The 18,209-nt window shown below is 36.3% G+C and overlaps 1 protein-coding gene and 1 non-coding gene across 2 annotated transcripts in view; both read left to right on the top strand.

Moving 5' to 3' along the window:
• LOC132280955 (uncharacterized) overlaps positions 1–18,209 on the top strand; it is a 71,101-nt gene that overhangs the window by 15,977 nt on the left and 36,915 nt on the right. The gene's annotated exons all lie outside the window — the stretch shown is intronic.
• Positions 9,298–9,406, top strand: LOC132287560 (small nucleolar RNA R71). Its single transcript, XR_009473065.1, has one exon. It is a non-coding gene; the product is annotated as a small nucleolar RNA R71 (small nucleolar RNA).

The raw sequence follows: 18,209 nt of genomic DNA, 5'->3' as shown, positions 1-18,209 counted from the left end.
TAAGACGACATTTTCTGGAAAAACACGGAAAAGAAACCCCCCCTTAAATCATGTTTTCTATTCAACCATGTTGAAAGAAGAAAATAAATTCACCGTGAAAGGTCCATAATGCCCCTAGATCAGAATATGCAAAAAAAATGCGAAATGAATTCACAAGAGGCTCAAAACACAAACGATAAGGTTTTACCCGGAAACGACCATGCACGCAAACGTAACTTACCTATTTGGACGTGCTACAATGGTCCACGACTTAAAAATACCACCGATGCAAAATCCGACCCCCCAACGGGCAAAAAGGCAAAAATGGAGCTTGAAATGAAAACTCATAATCCAAAAATACAAAACGGGATCAAATGACCGTTTGACCCTTGGCCACACTTCTAACATGATTTATGAGACCCTATGAAATAATGAGAATGGAATTCCCACACCCGATTCAACCATGGTGAAGCAATGACTTGCGATTTTTCAAGATTTTCACAATATTTCATTAAGTTAAAAAGTACATAGAATACAATATAATGGTCATTGGCCTCCGGCCTCATCTCATACATATCAAATACATTGAAAGGAGTGTACTTAAGTACACATTACATACATAGAGTCAAATATACATATTTTGACATATAAGTCTACAAAATGACATTTCATGCTAATATTTGCATGAAATGGGAACTTGAAAGCTACACGACATCCAACGAATGATAGGCGTCACGAACCAAGTCTTCGTACCTGAAATATGCCCAGTATTGTAGGGGTGAGTAACATAAAGCTACTCGTAGGAGATGAGCATGCATCGACCTAGCATTTTACAAATTTATCACCTTAAGGTGAAACATGTTAAAGGGGTTCATGCCATCTAACGTCTATATCGAAAGGAGACTCAGGGAGCATCCTAAGCTACCTTAGAGTATTTCTAGCATAAATCACATCATTTATGCCATTTAAATAATAAGCACGTTATACAAAGCAACAAGATATAGGTTCTTAAAGGTATTAACTTGCAATCTCGAATACAGAAACAACTAAAGTGATCAAATCACCTAATGTCTATGTTCTAAATAAGTCTAAGGAATCATCCTAGGCCATGCTGAACAATCAAAACACAAATTACATCTTCAATGCAGTCTAACCACAAAAAACATATTATACAAGGCAACAAAATACAATTTCTTAAAGCTATCAGCTTGGAATCTAAAGCACGAAAACAACAGAAGTGGGTCATACCACCTAACGTCTATGTTATAAATGAATCAATAGGATCAATCCTAAGCTTTATTAGAACGTCAAAGCACGATTTTCAATATCGATGCAATTTAAGCAACATTGTAACTTCTAATACAACGCATAAACCACAATTTCGTAAAGTTAATATCCTGTAACTTAAAATGGAATGACAAATAAGAAACAACAAGTTACAACATCATATAGTTATCAACTTGAAAAGGAAATGCGAAATCAAACAAAGTGGATACTCGGACGTCACGCCAGATCAGACCGACAACATTGTTACTTTAGGGTTACTAGCCCATTTGGATAGTTTGTGCTTTAATCTCATAATGGTGTGCTCTAAATGGTGGCAATTGAATGCATGTGGGTGCATTATAGTCATTAGGCACATAGTGATCTCTCAATGCGAGTGGTGGATTAGCAACTTGAGGTGCAACATGGACACCTTGGTTATATTGAGCTTGATTAATGATGGGGGGTTGTGGTGCATACATTGGCCTTGGAATTCCCATTGGAATTTGGCCTTGTTGATGAGGAGGTTGATGAATGTATGGCCTAGGCATGCCTAATGGAACTTGCATATTATCATTTTGCACATTAGGATGAAGGATGCCTTGTTGGTCTATGTGACCAAGGTCTTCAACATGATTATCATTGAGAGCGTCCATTGGTAGATTGGTTCTATGTGAACTTCATCTTCCTCTTGGATTCCTAATAGTGGATTCTAAATGCAAATCAAAAAGGACAAGAGTAGGTCTCAAGGAACGACGACCATGCATGCACAATGCAACACGAATAAGCAACTTTCTCAACAATGCAATTAAACTTCACAACCACAATTTTCAAATGCAATGTATATCAAATAAATGCCTCCACGTGGGCCCCCGATTTAATTAAGGAGATTGAGTAAGAAGGTCTCACAATAGTCCTTTAGCACTTCAACTCCAAAATTAAAAGCTTAGCTTAGCAATTTTACTTAACAATTTTTCATTTTAAGCATTTTTCCTTTGCTTTGCTTTGCTCCTTAGCTTGGAATTACTTTGCTAGCTCCTTGCTCAATGCACCTAGTCAATGGAGAACAAATTCAATAAGCAATCAAAAACAGAAAATAAAAAGAAAGTAAAGACACGATCAAAAGAGTAATAATCCTAATTGAATTTCACAATTCGATGTTGCCAATTTAAAATCCCCGGCAACGGCGCCAAAAACTGATTGGTCCTTTGCAAGGGTCGCGATACCAAGTCAAGCTTGAAGAGTTGTGAATTTAGGAGGTGGCCAAGTTTTACATTTATAGAAAGCCACTACTACCTTTTTCTATATAAAATATAGATAGGGCGAGTAGGGATCGTCCCAAGGGATTTGATGGTGTATCGAATTGTGAAACTATGGTAATTAGGGTTAGTAGGTTGAGTGATCACACAATTGATTGGTTGGTTGATTAAGCTAAATTGAATTCAACTAAATAAAATAATATGAAGTAAACAAGAGAGAGAGAGAGGTCTTGGGGTGTAGAGATCACCACCAAGCAATACTTTTCTATACCACTAACAAATGATCAATTGAGGGTAATGGATGTGTTGCAATATGATAAGGGTGTGTGTGCATTAGGTTAATTCAATTGGCAAGGATGACAAATCAAGCAAGTATTGTCTAAACATCATGTGAAGAGCAAAATATATCTAAACAATAGAGCATATATTGTCTAGACAACATGGGGATAGCACAATAGATCAAAACAAGTCATTAATCCTTCATTAAGCTCACAATCCACATACAACACAATATTAGAGGAATATGCCATTTGGACTCACAAGTATGGAACATCAAACATCAAAAGAAGATTGTCCTCCCATCTAACATTGCACTACCACTACACTAAATCTACATTACTAGCATGAAAATAAAGCTATCTAGACTAAGGGAGAGGCACAAACCATCAAGAATAGGCATAAACCATCAAATGAACCAAAATAGCATTCATTAAGCATATCATCTTGATAATCTCTATATCTATAGCATCAATACACATAGACATGCATCAAAAACACTAAATCTAGAGATAAACACATGAATATCCTACTCTAGCATACATAGACATATGGATAGAATAGAATAGTCAATTGGAAGCATTAAACCAAACAAACCATGAAATAATCAAGATTTATATATACATGAATATCAAGATGTATCATACAACACTAATCCCTCAATAATACACAAGATTAGAGTATAGAAAGCATGCTTGGGGCTAACTCTAGCCCCAAGAGGATGTCTAGCCACTCATGGTAGTGATGATCCAACCCTCAAGGGCTAACTCCATGGCTGCTCCTTGTTGGTGAAGATCTCCTCCAATGGTGCTCTAGCTTCCCTCCTTCCTCCTCTCCAAGAATAGCCTCTAAGATCAATTTTCAATGTGTGATAAGACACTCCCTCAAAAAGTGTATCATATTCCTTATATAGGTAGGTCAAATACACCCTATGATGAGCTGTGGTCGTGCAAGGCATATTCTCCAATCATTGGATGAAGGACGGAATAAATGAGCTGGACTTTAACTTTTTCTCGCTAGAGGAAGTTCGATCGATCGAACCTTAACTTGGATCGATCGAAAATGGGTTCGATCGATCGAATTGTATCTTGGATCGATCGAAGTGGTCTGACTCCTCCGGATAATGACAAGGCTGGGATATTTTCAAGATATTTATGGGGAAAAAGACAAAAGTGGTTGGTAGGCGTACAGCTGTGGATAAGATCAATCATTTGAATAGGAGAAAATAGGGTTCGATCGATCGAAGGTGATGTTCGATCGATCAAACTTGGAGTTTTAGCAAAGGCCAAGGTTGGATCTATTGAGAAGTACTGTGATCGATCATAGATGTTCGATCGATCGAATTCTAAGTTGGATCGATCGAACTTTTCAGTTGCACAACTTGATTCCTTTTTGCTCCTTTCTTTCTCCACTTTGCTCCCTCCTTTGGTTTATCTCAGGATTGCTTCAATTAAGCTCTTATTTGGCTGAGTTAGCTCAATTTTGGGATTAGTGCCTGAAAATATAAATAACACATAATAAGTCTAAAACGGCAAAGTAAGATAGATAAAGGTAATAGAATGCTTAAGCTTAACGGGTTTAAATGCGCACTTTTCAGTGCTCATCACACCCCCAAACTTAAATATTGCTAGTCCCTAGCAATGAACTAAGAAGTAAATGAATGAAATAAACAACAATACAAGTATAAACTGGAAAGCAAGTAAAATGATAACACCATTTTCGTAGGGAACACGATTGCATTTAGCATATGCAACAAGCCTTTTAAACCCCTAGGTTACCCCTAGTGGACGAGTAAAGTCTCGTGAGGGTTTCCAGAAATGGTACCCACAAACATTAAGCTCATTCTTTCAAAAGAGGCACCAATATTGCAAACAAGCATTGGGAGAAAACTACCTTAAGTATGCAATTTTTCAACCGTTTCTAAGCAATCTCCCAAAATTTCAATATCAAGCAAGCAAGTATGGTCCTCCACACACCAAGAAAATGATCATGAAAATCGAAACAAGTCTAGAATCCTTTTTTGAGTGGTCTGGCATCAAGTGTGTTGCTATCTTAGCCAACTAGAGAAGTAATCACATCCTTACCCTCAAACTAGCACACAAATCTAGTACCGATCATCAAGATAAGAGAGTGGACCTTTTATTAAAGCTTTATTGTTCTAGGTGCGCTTATTCTTTTCACTCTTTTTCTTTTTTTTTTTTTATTGAGGATCAAAGATGGACATATTGTGCAATGTGTTGATCTCTTAAGCTTTCTAGAAGATTCATGTAGCGAGCTTTAGGTCAATGACTCCCAAACCAGATGGCTTTAGGGCATTAGGTGTTAAGACACCCCAACGAACTTACAAACTCAAATCAACTAGGCTACAAATCAAGACAACAACCATCTAATCATTTCCCACTTCTCGCCTTTTGGGAGAAGTCCTCACTTTTATTGCATTTTTTTTTTTTTCAATTATTAACCTAGAGTTTGGGCCCTCCACCTTTCGGCGCAAGAAGTTCACTGCTTAATGAGGCAAGAATCCCGGCTACTCAATGAAAAGGGGTTGTTATCCACCTTTATCAAGAATGAAAGCTTTCAATGCACTACTAGCCTAATTGGGATATAACCAATTCAATAATCAACAAAGCATATACCCCACAATTGAATGCTAGCGTGCGCTGGTGCTAGTGTAGAATCCTAGAATGAATCTCAAAACAATCACAAAATCAGGATTATGTGGACCACAAGTGCAAGCATGATATTAATAATTTTTTTTTTTTTTTTTTTGAAAAATTTACTCCTAAATGGCATTCAAAAGGCATACAAGGAGTATTGGACTCTCAAGTCAAACAATTTTTAAATTTTAAGCAATATAGTCCTCAAAAGATCAAAATCATAGCTAGAAATGGACCAAGTATAGAAATATCCCTCAAATACACAAAACATGCTCAAAATTTGAATTTTAAAGCAACACTGAAACATACACCAATACCCCCAAACTTAAACTGCACATTATCCTCAATGTGTGAAGAGAGCAAAGGAAAGAGTATACCAGTGCTGTAGACATGAATGATCGGGATAGAAGTATCCAAAGTGGGTGGCATGGCCCCCCCAAACTTGGGATAAACTGTGGTCCTCAAAAATTTGCACTCGGATAAACTCATTAGATAACAAAGTAGGATAATCAGTGCACAGTGGACATGCAAGTGTAAAATGGGATAAATAGAGAATAGAGAGAGAGGTGTAAGAGTGGTCCTGAAAAATTGGGCAGCACTCTCTCTTTGAAGTCACTGTGGTGTACCTGATGGAGTCAAACATACAAATATGAGATACTAAGAGACATCCATAATCAAAAAGCAATATATAGAGAATATAAAGTGCAGGTACATCAATAAAATAATAAAGCCGACAGACCGGCTGCAAAGTATAATACAGTAACAGTGACAGTATAATACAGATCCAGAATAAAAGAAATGAAAGCATATATATTTTAAAAATACGATATGCAGAGTTCGATCGATCGAATATTAAGTTCGATCGATCGAACCTAGGTCTCCACTCTAAATTTTTTTTTTTTTTTGAATTTGAATTTTGAATTTTGAAAAATCAAAGGAAATTAACTTAATGAGATGCAAATTTCGATCGATCGAAGAAAGATTTCGATCGATCGAAGAGGATAAAGAATGTACAAGTTTAAAGGCTCAAGAGTTGACACGTGTTGGAACCTTGGATCGATCGAACTTTGAATTCGATCGATTGAACATGAAAAATTTTGAAAAGTCCCGAGAGCATACATTTTTGAAAAATGGATGAGGCCTAAAAATTTTTTTAAGTGTTGGGACTCATGATCGATCGAACCACATGTTGGATCGATCGAAAGATAGTTCGATCGATCGAAATGGTTTACGATCGATCGAACTTTCAAAAATTTTGAGATCCTGAGAGCATGCATTTTGGAATTTGGATGCAGGTCCAAAATTTTTCTAAGTGTTGGGTGCAAAATGAGAGCTGAATCGATCGAGTCCATAGTTGGATCGATCGAACCAATGTTCGATCGATCGAACCAAAACTTGGATCAATCGAAATTATGCCTAAATGCTCAAAATGACTTGAATGCTCATGTAATCCCTTACTCAGTTCCTTCCAATGTATATGAACCATAAAAACAGTATCTAGACTTCGCAAGAATCAAAATGCAAGATAGAAATGAGGGAGGAATAGGGTTTTGACATCCTATGAATTTCGGTGCTAGTCTTTAACGTCTCTAGCAAGACCTAGGGTTCTTTTAACCCGGATCAAAGATCTTGCAATGCATCCCCTCCTTTTTGGGATGAGAGATGTTTCGAGTCACTCCCAACAAATGGTTCTTGGAAGAACTTGTTGGGGTAAACTCAAAAGACGTCTTGAGTTCCTTGTCAAAACTTTCCTTGGGCTTCCACGCCCTTTCACAACAAGAGTTCGAATCACTTTTCTTGCATGCAATGCTGAAGATGAAGATGAAGGCTTTGAAACATTGTTCATACACAAAAGCTCATTCCTTTCACAAGCAAGATCATGATATTCCTCTACCACATTAACCTCTTCCTCATATTTGTCAAATGGATTGGGTGTGGGGTTAAAGATGTTCAACTTCACTCTCATGTGCCCAAAAGAAATCTTCATTATCCCCGTCCTACAATTTACGTTGGCATTTGAGGTTGCTAAGAAAGGACGGCCAAGGATAACTGGAATTTGGTTCTTTGGATTGGGCATCGGTTCCGTGTCAATAACGACAAAGTCAACTGGGAAGAAGAACTTATCAATCTTAATAACACATCCTCAATTATCCCCCTAGGCTTCTTAATGGATCGGTCGGCAAGTTGTAAAACCACCGACGTCGGTTTCAATTCACTTAGGCCCAATTTGACATAAACCGAATAGGGAAGAAGGTTAACACTAGCCCCTAAGTCAAGAAGTGCCCGATTGATGACATGTTCACCAATGATACAAGATGTTGTAGGTGCACTGGGGTCCTTAAACTTTGACAAAGTGTTGTGTTGTAGAATGGAACGCACTTGTTCGGTTAAGACCACTTTCTTTGATGTTTGACTCTTGTTCTTCCGCTTTTGGGTGCATAAGTCCTTCAAGAATTTGGCATAAGCCGGAATTTGCTTAATTGCATCCAAAAGTGGAAGATTGACTTTGACTTCCCTGAACATATCCATTATCTCATTATTCTTGGTCTTTGGCCTTTCTTTTGAAATGGACCATTTCAAGGCGTCCGGAAATGGAGCTTTTTCAAAAACTCTTTCAGCATTTTCTTTCAAAGAATTCTCAGCATTGGACTTATTCAATTCATTAGATTTCAAATCACTTTTCAAAGAAGAATCATGAATAACATTTTTCAAAGAACTTTTCTCAAACACATTTTTCAACACTGTTTTCAATGAATCTCTTTGGAAATCATCTTTCAACTCACAATTTGAGGGCTTCTCATTCTCAAGATCATGCACATGCAATGAAGGAGGAATAGTGTGTGGAACGGGACGGGTGACAACTTGAGGTTGTACTGGTTCACTCTCTTCATTAGGCATTCTAACTTGATTGTCTACTACCCTACCACTTCTCAAGGTTGTTACCGCATTGACATGCTCAACATTATGCCCTTTCAATGAGGATTTGGTTTCTACAACACATTGTTGTTTGATTGGGGCATTCATGTGCATCTTTCCCTTCTCTCTAGCATTAAGTGTTTCAGCTATTTGCCCTACTTGGGTTTCTAGCTTGGCAATTGATTGAGAATGAGAATGCAACCTTTTCCTCAAAACCTTTTAGAGTGCCCAAAGCATTTAAAACCTTTTCCTCAAAAGCGGAACCTCTAGAATTTCCTTGAGAATATGATTGGTTAGGAAAATGAGAACTAGCAAATTGATTTCCTTGTGAGTTATACGGTCTTGAACCTTGGGATCCTTGGTTTTGAAGTGGAGGTGGAATGTATTTCCCTTGAAAACCGGCTTGGGAAGAGTTTGAGCCCTCCCCTTGGTTTTTCCAAGAAAAATTAGGATGATTCCTCCAACCGGGATTGTAATGGTTACCATAAGGATTGTTCCCTTGGTTCACAAATGTTGCATTAACTTGCTCAATGGGTTCATTTTGAATTTGTCCATGAGGACAATTAGAAGTAGAATGAAGAACACTAGAACAAGTCATACAAGATTCATTTTGAGCTCTAGGAGAATGGTTATGAAAGGAAGACACTTGATTTGCCAAGTTTTGATTGATCAATTGATCAAACTTTTGAGATAAAGACTTCATCTCGGCGGTTATATCATTTGAGTGGTCAACTTGATGCAAGCCAACACTCTTCCTACCTTAAGAATTTCTACCATTCCTAGATGACAATGTTCTATGCAAAAAGTTTTCACTCATGCTCTCATAAAGACGCCACACGTCTTCCTCTTGCCGGTCTATATAAGAACCTCCCATTGAAGCATCAACCATGCCTTTATAATTGTCCGATAAGCTTTCAAAGAAGAATTGGACCAATTGCCATTTAGGCATGTCATGGTGAGGACACTTCCTAAGCAATTCATTGAAGCGTTCCCATGCCTCGTGGAAAGTTTCTCCCTTCCCGTGTGTGAATTCTCTAATGGCGGTTCTCATAGCATTGGTCTTAGAAACCGGATAGTACTTTTTCAAAAATTCTTGTTACATTTCTGCCCAAGAAGTTATAGAAAAAGGCCTAAGGTTGTTAAACCAATACTTCGCCTTATCTTTAAGGGTGAATGGAAAAAGTTTCAGCCTTAAAACTTCTTCCGGCATGTCCGTGTATCGAACGGTAGAACAAACTTCAAAAACTCATCCAAATACTTGTAAGGTTCTTCACTAGGAAGTCCATGAAAGTTAGGTAGCATTTGGATAGTTTGTGCTTTAATCTCATAATGGTGTGCTCTAAATGGTGGCAATTGAATGCATGTGGGTGCATTATACTCATTAGGCACATAGTGATCTCTCAATGCGAGTGGTGGATTAGCAACTTGAGGTGCAACATGGACACCTTGGTTATATTGAGCTTGATTAATGATGGGGGGTCGTGGTGCATACATTGGCCTTGGAATTCCCATTAGAATTTGGCCTTGTTGTTGAGGAGGTTGATGAATGTATGGCCTAGGCATGCCTAATGGAACTTGCATATTATCATTTTGCACATTAGGATGAAGGATGCCTTATTGGTCTATGTGACCAAGGTCTTCAACATGATCATCATTGAGAGCGTCCATTGGTAGATTAGTTCTATGTGAACTTCTTCTTCCCCTTGGATTCCTAATAGTGGATTCTAAATGTAAATCAAGAGGGACAAGAGTAGGTCTCAATGAACGACGACCATGCATGCACAATGCAACACGAATAAGCAACTTTCTCAAAAATGCAATTAAACTTCACAACCACAATTTTCAAATGCAATGTATGTCAAATAAATGCCTCCACATAGGCCCCCGATTTAACTAAGGAGATTGAGTAAGAAGGTCTCACAATAGTCCTTTAGCACTTCAACTCCAAAATTAAAAGCTTAGCTTAGCAATTTTACTTAACAATTTTTCATTTTAAGCAATTTTCCTTTGCTTTGCTTTGCTCCTTAGCTTGGAATTACTTTGCTAGCTCCTTGCTCAATGCACCTAGTCAATGGAGAACAAATTCAATAAGCAATCAAAAACAGAAAATAAAAAGAAAGTAAAGACACGATCAAAAGAGTAATAATCCTAATTGAATTTCACAATTCGACGTTGCCAATTTAAAATCCCCGGCAATGGCACCAAAAACTGACCGGTCCTTTGCAAGGGTCGCGATACCAAGTCAAGCTTGAAGAGTTGTGAATTTAGGAGGTGGCCAAGTTTTACATTTATAAAAAGCCACTACTACCTTTCTCTATATAAAATATAAATAGGGCGAGTAGGGAACGTCCCAAGGGATTTGATGGTGTATCGAATTGTGAAACTATGGTAATTAGGGTTAGTAGGTCGAGTGATCACACAATTGATTAGTTGGTTGATTAAGCTAAATTGAATTCAACTAAAAAAAATAATATGAAATAAACAAGAGAGAGAGAGAGGTCTTGGGGTGTAGAGATCACCACCAAGTAATACTTTTCTATACCACTAACAAGTGATCAATTGAGGGTAATGGATGTATTGCAATATGATAAGGGTGTGTGTGCATTAGGTTGATTTAATTGGCAAGGATGACAAATCAAGCAAGTATTGTCTAAACATCATGTGAAGAGCACAATATATCTAAACAATAGAGTATATATTGTCTAGACAACATGGGGATAGCACAATAGATCAAAACAAGTCATTAATCCTTCATTAAGCTCACAATCCACATACAACACAATATTAGAGGAATATGCCATTTGGACTCACAAGCATGGAACATCAAATATCAAGAGTAGATTGTCCTCCCATCTAACATTACACTACCACTACACTAAATCTACACTACTAGCATGAAAATAAATCTATCTAGACTAAGGGAGAGGCACAAACCATCAAGAATAGGCATAAACCATCAAATGAACCAAAATAGCATTCATTAAGCATATCATCTTGATAATCTCTAGATCTATAGCATCAATACACATAGACATGCATCAAAAATACTAAATCTAGAGATAAGCACATGAATATCCTACTCTAGCATACATAGACATATAGATAGAATAGAATAGTCAATTGGAAGCATTAAACCATACAAACCATGAAATAATCAAGATTTATATATACATGAATATCAAGATGTATCATACAACACTAATCCCTCAATAATACACAAGATTAGAGTATAGAAAGCATGCTTGGGGCTAACTCTAGCTCCAAGAGGATGTCTAGCCACTCATGGTAGTGATGATCCAACCCTCAAGGGCTAACTCTATGGCTGCTCCTTGTTGGTGAAGATCTCCTCCAATGGTGCTCTAGCTTCCCTCCTTCCTCCTCTCCAAGAATAGCCTCTAAGATCAATTTTCAATGTGTGACAAGACAATCCCTCAAAAAGTGTATCATATTCCTTATATAGGTAGGTCAAATACACCCCATGATGAGCTGTGGTCGTGCAAGGCATATTCTCCAATCATTGGATGAAGGACGGAATAAATGAGCTGGACTTTAACTTTTTCTCGCTAGAGGAAGTTCGATCGATTGAACCTTAACTTGGATCGATCGAAAATGGGTTCGATCGATCGAACTGCATCTTGGATCGATCGAAGTGGTCTGACTCCTCCGGATAATGACAAGGCTGGGATATTTTCAAGATATTTTCAAGGTTGGTAGGCGTACAGCTGTGGATAAGATCAATCATTTGAATAGGAGAAAATATGGTTCGATCGATCGAAGGTGATGTTTGATCGATCGAACTTGGAATTTCAGCAAAGGCCGAGGTTGGATCTATCGAGAAGTACTGTGATCGATCATAGATGTTCGATCGATCGAACTCTAAGTTAAATCGATCGAACTTTTCAGTTGCACAACTTGATTCCTTTTTGCTCCTTTCTTTCTCCACTTTGCTCCCTCCTTTGGTTTATCTCAGGATTGCTTCAATTAAGCTCTTATTTGGCTGAGTTAGCTTAATTTTGGGATTAGTGCCTGAAAATATAAATAACACATAATAAGTCTAAAACGGCAAAGTAAGATAGATAAAGGTACTAGAATGCTTAAGCTTAACGGGTTTAAATGCGCACTTTTCAGTGCTCATCACAAATTTAAATCCCACTGTTCTAAAACAACTTCAGATAGTCCCAAATTAATATATACTAGTAAACAAGTCATGACCAATACAAATATCAAGTTAAAACCTTAATTAAGTTAATGGGACCACAAAATAGATTTTAATTAATTCTTTTAATTAAAATCTCTAGATTTTCAAACTTAACCAAATGCTCTCAATTTAACATATCTTTGAGAATATGCCAAGGACTAATGTAATATCACATTACAAGTTTATTTCATTCAATTTAAGACAATGTGACTTAACCTTTCACTAAAGTTAAATATAAATTAAAAGTTGCAATTCTCATGCAATTAATCCTAATTTAATATATGTGAACAACTATATCTAAACTTAATTTTCTAACATGCCACAATTCAATTCCAAGTTGTATATCACCATGAGGATTAAATCTTAAACAAGGAATTTAATTAAATGAAGGGTTTGAAAACCTAACCGGATATTCTAAATCAAATATATGTGAAGCTATATGTCATGTAAGTCAAGAATATCAAGTCAGAATTTAAATACAGTGAATAGTGCACTCAGGGCAAATTAATTAATCAAATTAATTAATAATTACTAATTTTCAAAACACCTCCAATCACTTTCAAATTCAACTATGTTGGAGAGCATGCTAAGGCCTAATTTAATATGCTAACACATATTGATTTCAAGCTAGTTAAGGCCATGTGAATTAATCTTTCACCTAAGATAAATATTAAATAAAATCTTTAATACTTATTCAAATGTTTCAATTTTAATACACGACGATGAGCATATCAAGGAGCAATATAAAATCATGCTACATATTTAAACCAAGTCATGAGCAACTGGGAAAATTAGATCACGTACAAGAAAAATAAATAATAAAATCTCTAGATTTTATATTTAATCATGCAAACAAGTAGTATTAGTATCACAAGCATGCTATATAACAAGAATTTAAACCTAGAACATCCACTACCTCAATTTAAGATGAAAATCCCAAAGGCCCACCAAAATAAAAGTGCTCCGAATTCGACGATACCGAGAGGTTTTGTCGGGGACAACACCGTGAACAAGAATCCACAAGAAGCCCCATGAAAATCATAACTTGACCTCAAAACCAAACTCAAGAAATGGTTAAAACTGAATTCTAATAAGGGGGAAAGGTAGAGCACGGCGAGGGGAACAACAAACGTTAAGGCCGAAGACTTTCCATCAAAGAAAAGTGAACCGAAAGAGGAGAGAGAAGATGGCAGCACCCCTTGGGCTGCCATGGGAGCTCCAGGTCATGCATGAAGAGGGGAGAAGATGAAAAATGAAATATCTCACCCCCCATTTTATAGAAATCTCAAAAAGTGACCCGAATGGGCCCCGCCGGGTCCGAAAAAGTAAATTTGAGCAGATGCACTCAAATGGAAAAACTTTAGTGAATGAAAAAGATTCAAAATGATAAAATATGAATAACGGAAGAAACGGCGTCCAAAACCGAGTCCCGAACAGAAAGTTATGCCCAAAACAAGTTTGGCGCAAACCGGGGCCAAAAACCCTGAAACTGAAAAACATCAACCAGGAGGAAATTCCAAGAGTACACAACTTGACAAAATGTAAAAATGAATCCTGTACAAGGATCCAGGCTCAAAACAAGACATTTTGCACTAACTTTCATTAATTGCACAATGGCCCCTCCAAAAATGAAAACTGCATTTTGGCCCAGAATGAAAATATCTTCCAAAAATATTTTCTTAAAAACCTCTAAAATAATATATCTTCAAAAGATATTTATGAAAAACACCCCAAGAAAATAAAATAATTTCAAAGAACTTTGCATCCATGCCCCTATGGACACCGGGAGCAACCAGAGTACTTTCTTGCAAAAGTAAAGATACATATTTCGAGGAAACCACTGAAGATGAAGGCACGTGAAGTCAAAAACTAACTCCGAGCATGAGAAGTGAGGTTGTGCCAACAATGTGACAAATGGGGAAAAGACAGAATTGGGAAAAAGACGAAACAGGGAAAAGGACGAAAGACGCATAGTGTCCGAAAAGTGAAAATGCATAAATGACTCGGTCCTCAAAGGAAGTTATCAATCCACGGAAAAGAGTCTCAGGAACCAATTCCGAGCACTTGAGATGACACTAAGCGATACGAAACAGAGCTCAGAAAAGAAAATTAAACGAAAAAAATTCATTCGTAAAATTTTAGGAAAAAGGAAAGGAAGGCAAATGACCGGGTTGTTACACAATTTTTGAAGCTAATATAAATAAGTATCATAATGATAGTGAAAAATCAAGTAAAAAGAACGTACATGATTATCTTCCAAGTAATTCTGATAGTTTATTAAACAAAGATTATTCTCAAAATATGAAGAATCACACTTACTCATTCACTATAAGGAATAATAGAACTTTTAGGTCTATCTTAAATTTGAAGAACATGATGTAAATTGCAATAATTATCATAATGGATCATATGATAATGACTTATTATCTTCTAAGTAAATCTGATAGTTTATTAAACGAAGATTATTCTAAAAATTTGAAGAATCACACTAACTCATTCACTATACGTCGTCATAGAACTTCTAGGTTTCATCTTAAATTTAAAGAACATGATGAAGATTGGAACTATAATGACATATATGATGTAACTGTAGATCAAGAATTCAAATCAAATAATCACCATACAAAAAATAAAGATAGTGAGGCAACAACTAAAGAGATTTCTATTATCCACTTCCAATTCCTATTGATAAAGTAGCAATCAGTGTTCAAGATGTAGAATTAATTGGACCAATTATGGTACTCCCTAGGGTCGGAATTCTATGAGTACACGACTCGACGAAAAGTGAAAATGAATCCCGTACGAGGATCCAGGCTCAAAACGAGGCATTTTTGCAATAACTTTCTGCTCGGGACTCAGTTTCTGACGCCGTTTCTTCCATTGTTCATATTTTCTCATTTTAAATCTTTTTTCATTCACAAAGTTTTGCCGTTTGAGCGCATCTACTCAAATTTCACTTTTCCGGACCCGGCGGGACCTGTTCGGGGCACTTTTTGAGATTTTCTATAAATAGGGGGACTTAAAGTCAAAAAAGTAATCTTCTCCCCTCTCCATGCATGACCTGGATCTTCCATGGCAGCCCAAGGGAGGCTGCCACCCTTCTCCTCTCATTTAAACCTCCTTCCCTTTGTTATAAAGTCATAGTGCCTTCGCGTTTTGTATTTGTCTTGACTACGCGCTTCTTTCACCCTTATTAGAATCCATTTTTGACCATTGATGAAGTTCAGGTTTGAGGTCAAGTTGTGATTTTCATGGGGCTTTCTTGGGATTCCTGTTCACGGCGTTGTCCCCGAAAAAACCCCGAAGTATTGTCGGATTCGGAGCCGTTTCGCTTAGGTGGCTTTTGAGATTTTCATTTCAAATTGAGGTAGGGGACATTTTAGGGTTATATTAATGTTGTATTGATTGTTATATGAGCATATACAACTTGTGAGCATGCCTTGTTCAAGTTATAGAATTTTATTTAATTATTTTCTTTGTTTAAGATTTAATTCTCATGATGCTAGGCAACTTAGAATTAAATTGTGGTATGCTAGAAATTTTGGCCTTGGTATAGTGATTGATATATATTAAATTGGGATTATTTGAATAAGAATTGCAAATTTTATTTAATATTTATCTTTTGTGAAAGTTTAATTCACCTAGTTGTATCAAGCATGGAATCAACTTGTAATGTGATATTAAAGTAGGCCTTAGTGAGTTTTTTAACATATATTAAATTGAGGACATTTAGATATGTTTGAAAATCTAGAGAAAATTAATTAATTAGCTTAATTAATTTTATTTTTAAGTGTTGTAGTCACTTAAATTGATTTTGGGTATAATATATGTAAAGACTATGCTATATCCTTTAACATATATTAATTTGAGTTTTTTTAGGATTAATTAGGTTGAAAATCGCTTTTAATATAGTGAAATTAATTACCTTGTGAGCATATTACTAATTGGATGTAGAATTGGTACTTGGGGCCTCTTAAAATGGTAATTGGACTTAGCATGATATAGAATATCATTGACTTGTAAAGCTTGTATAAATATATCTTGTGTAGGTATATAGCTTGTTAGAATATTACAATTGTTTACCTTGAAAGCTTGTTACTAAATTGAAGCTTATTTAATACTTGTGGCTTAGGATGGTAATGTGATTCAATTGTTGTAAAATATTCTTACTTTGTGTATAATTGCATATTAGAGACTTGACATGTCATATGCTATTTAGATCTGAATCCTAGGACATGGTTTGTGTGGATTCAACCTTATTTGTGCATGGAAGATGGTTTTATGCATTATTGATTTTGATATAAGTTTGGTCTAACTTATTGATTTTGGTATAAGTTTTGAACTTATTGATTTTGGGAAGCTTGTAGGGGTATATTTCACGTGATGGCTAGGGTTTGGCTCTAGTACGGAGACAAGAGTCTTCTAAGTCATAAGTGCGCACAAGGTAGTACCTTGTGGGTCGTAATTGCCCAGAATAACTTATGCATGTGCGCACTAGGTGGTACTTTGTGGGTAGTAATTACCCGAAAATACTTGCTTGGTCTAGCAACTGCATGTCCTAGTCTTTCCACTATTTGATTTCACATTTAATTTCAAGTTGTTAATCATGGATTACTTGTAGCTTGAGAATTGATGCTTGCTTTGGATATTTGAATCCTACTTAGTATACTTGAACTTATATACTTGCTCCGTGAGTTTAAATTTCATTTACTATACTTGTGCCGTGTATCCTTATTTTAAGTGTATCTTTTTTAGCTTAGTATACTTGTGTTCGTATACTTGATTTATGAGATTTCCATATAAAATGTATACTTGTGTACATATGCTTAGACATTTCATGACTTATCTTAATATGGTTTAGTATACTTGGAAATGTATGCTTGTATGTTGTGTATCATGTTTTAATATGATTTAGTGTACTTGAGTATGTATACTTGTATGTCGTTATTCATTTCAATTGCATGAGTAGCTTAGGATGATCCTTGAGTCTCATTTTGACATAGACGTTAGGTGGCATGAGCCCTTTTAACATGTTTCACCTTAAGGTGATAGAATTGTAAAATGTTAGGTCGATGCATGCTCATCTCCTACGAGTAGCTTTATGTTACTCACCCACATAGTGGGGACATTTTTCAGGTACAGGAATCAACGTTCGAGATTCTCATATTGCTTGGATGATTTGTAGCCTTGAAGGTTTCAATTCTTGTAAAAGTTGGCTTGAAATGCCACTTGTAGCCTTATATGTCAAAATGTGTATATTTGATTCAAATCATTTAACGTGTACATAAGTACACTCTTTACAATGTATTTGACATGTATGAGATGAGGCCATAGGCCAATAACATCTAATTTATATCCTACGTAACTTTTGATTTCATGAAATATTATGAAAATATTGAAAAATGCTACGTCATTACTTCATAACTTTTGTATCGGGTGTGGTAATTCCATTTTTATTCTTTCATAAGGTCTTATAAATTATGTTTGAAGTGTGGCCAAGGGCCAAATGGTAATTTGAAATCATTTGATAATTTTGGTTTTCAAATTTCCCTTTTCTTGTTCATTTTTGCCTTTTTGCCCGTTGGGGAGTCGGATTTTGCATTGACGGTATTTTTATGCCATGGATCATTGTAGCGCATCCAAATAAGTAAGTTACGTCTA

Source organism: Cornus florida, unplaced genomic scaffold (assembly GCF_030987335.1).
Source record: "Cornus florida cultivar Cherokee Brave unplaced genomic scaffold, ASM3098733v1 CherokeeBrave_3.0.0_Hap2_Chr11, whole genome shotgun sequence".
In the NCBI taxonomy this organism is placed as follows: domain Eukaryota; kingdom Viridiplantae; phylum Streptophyta; class Magnoliopsida; order Cornales; family Cornaceae; genus Cornus; species Cornus florida.
Note: the sequence above shows the minus strand (reverse complement) of the source record. Positions and strands in the feature narration are given on the sequence as shown.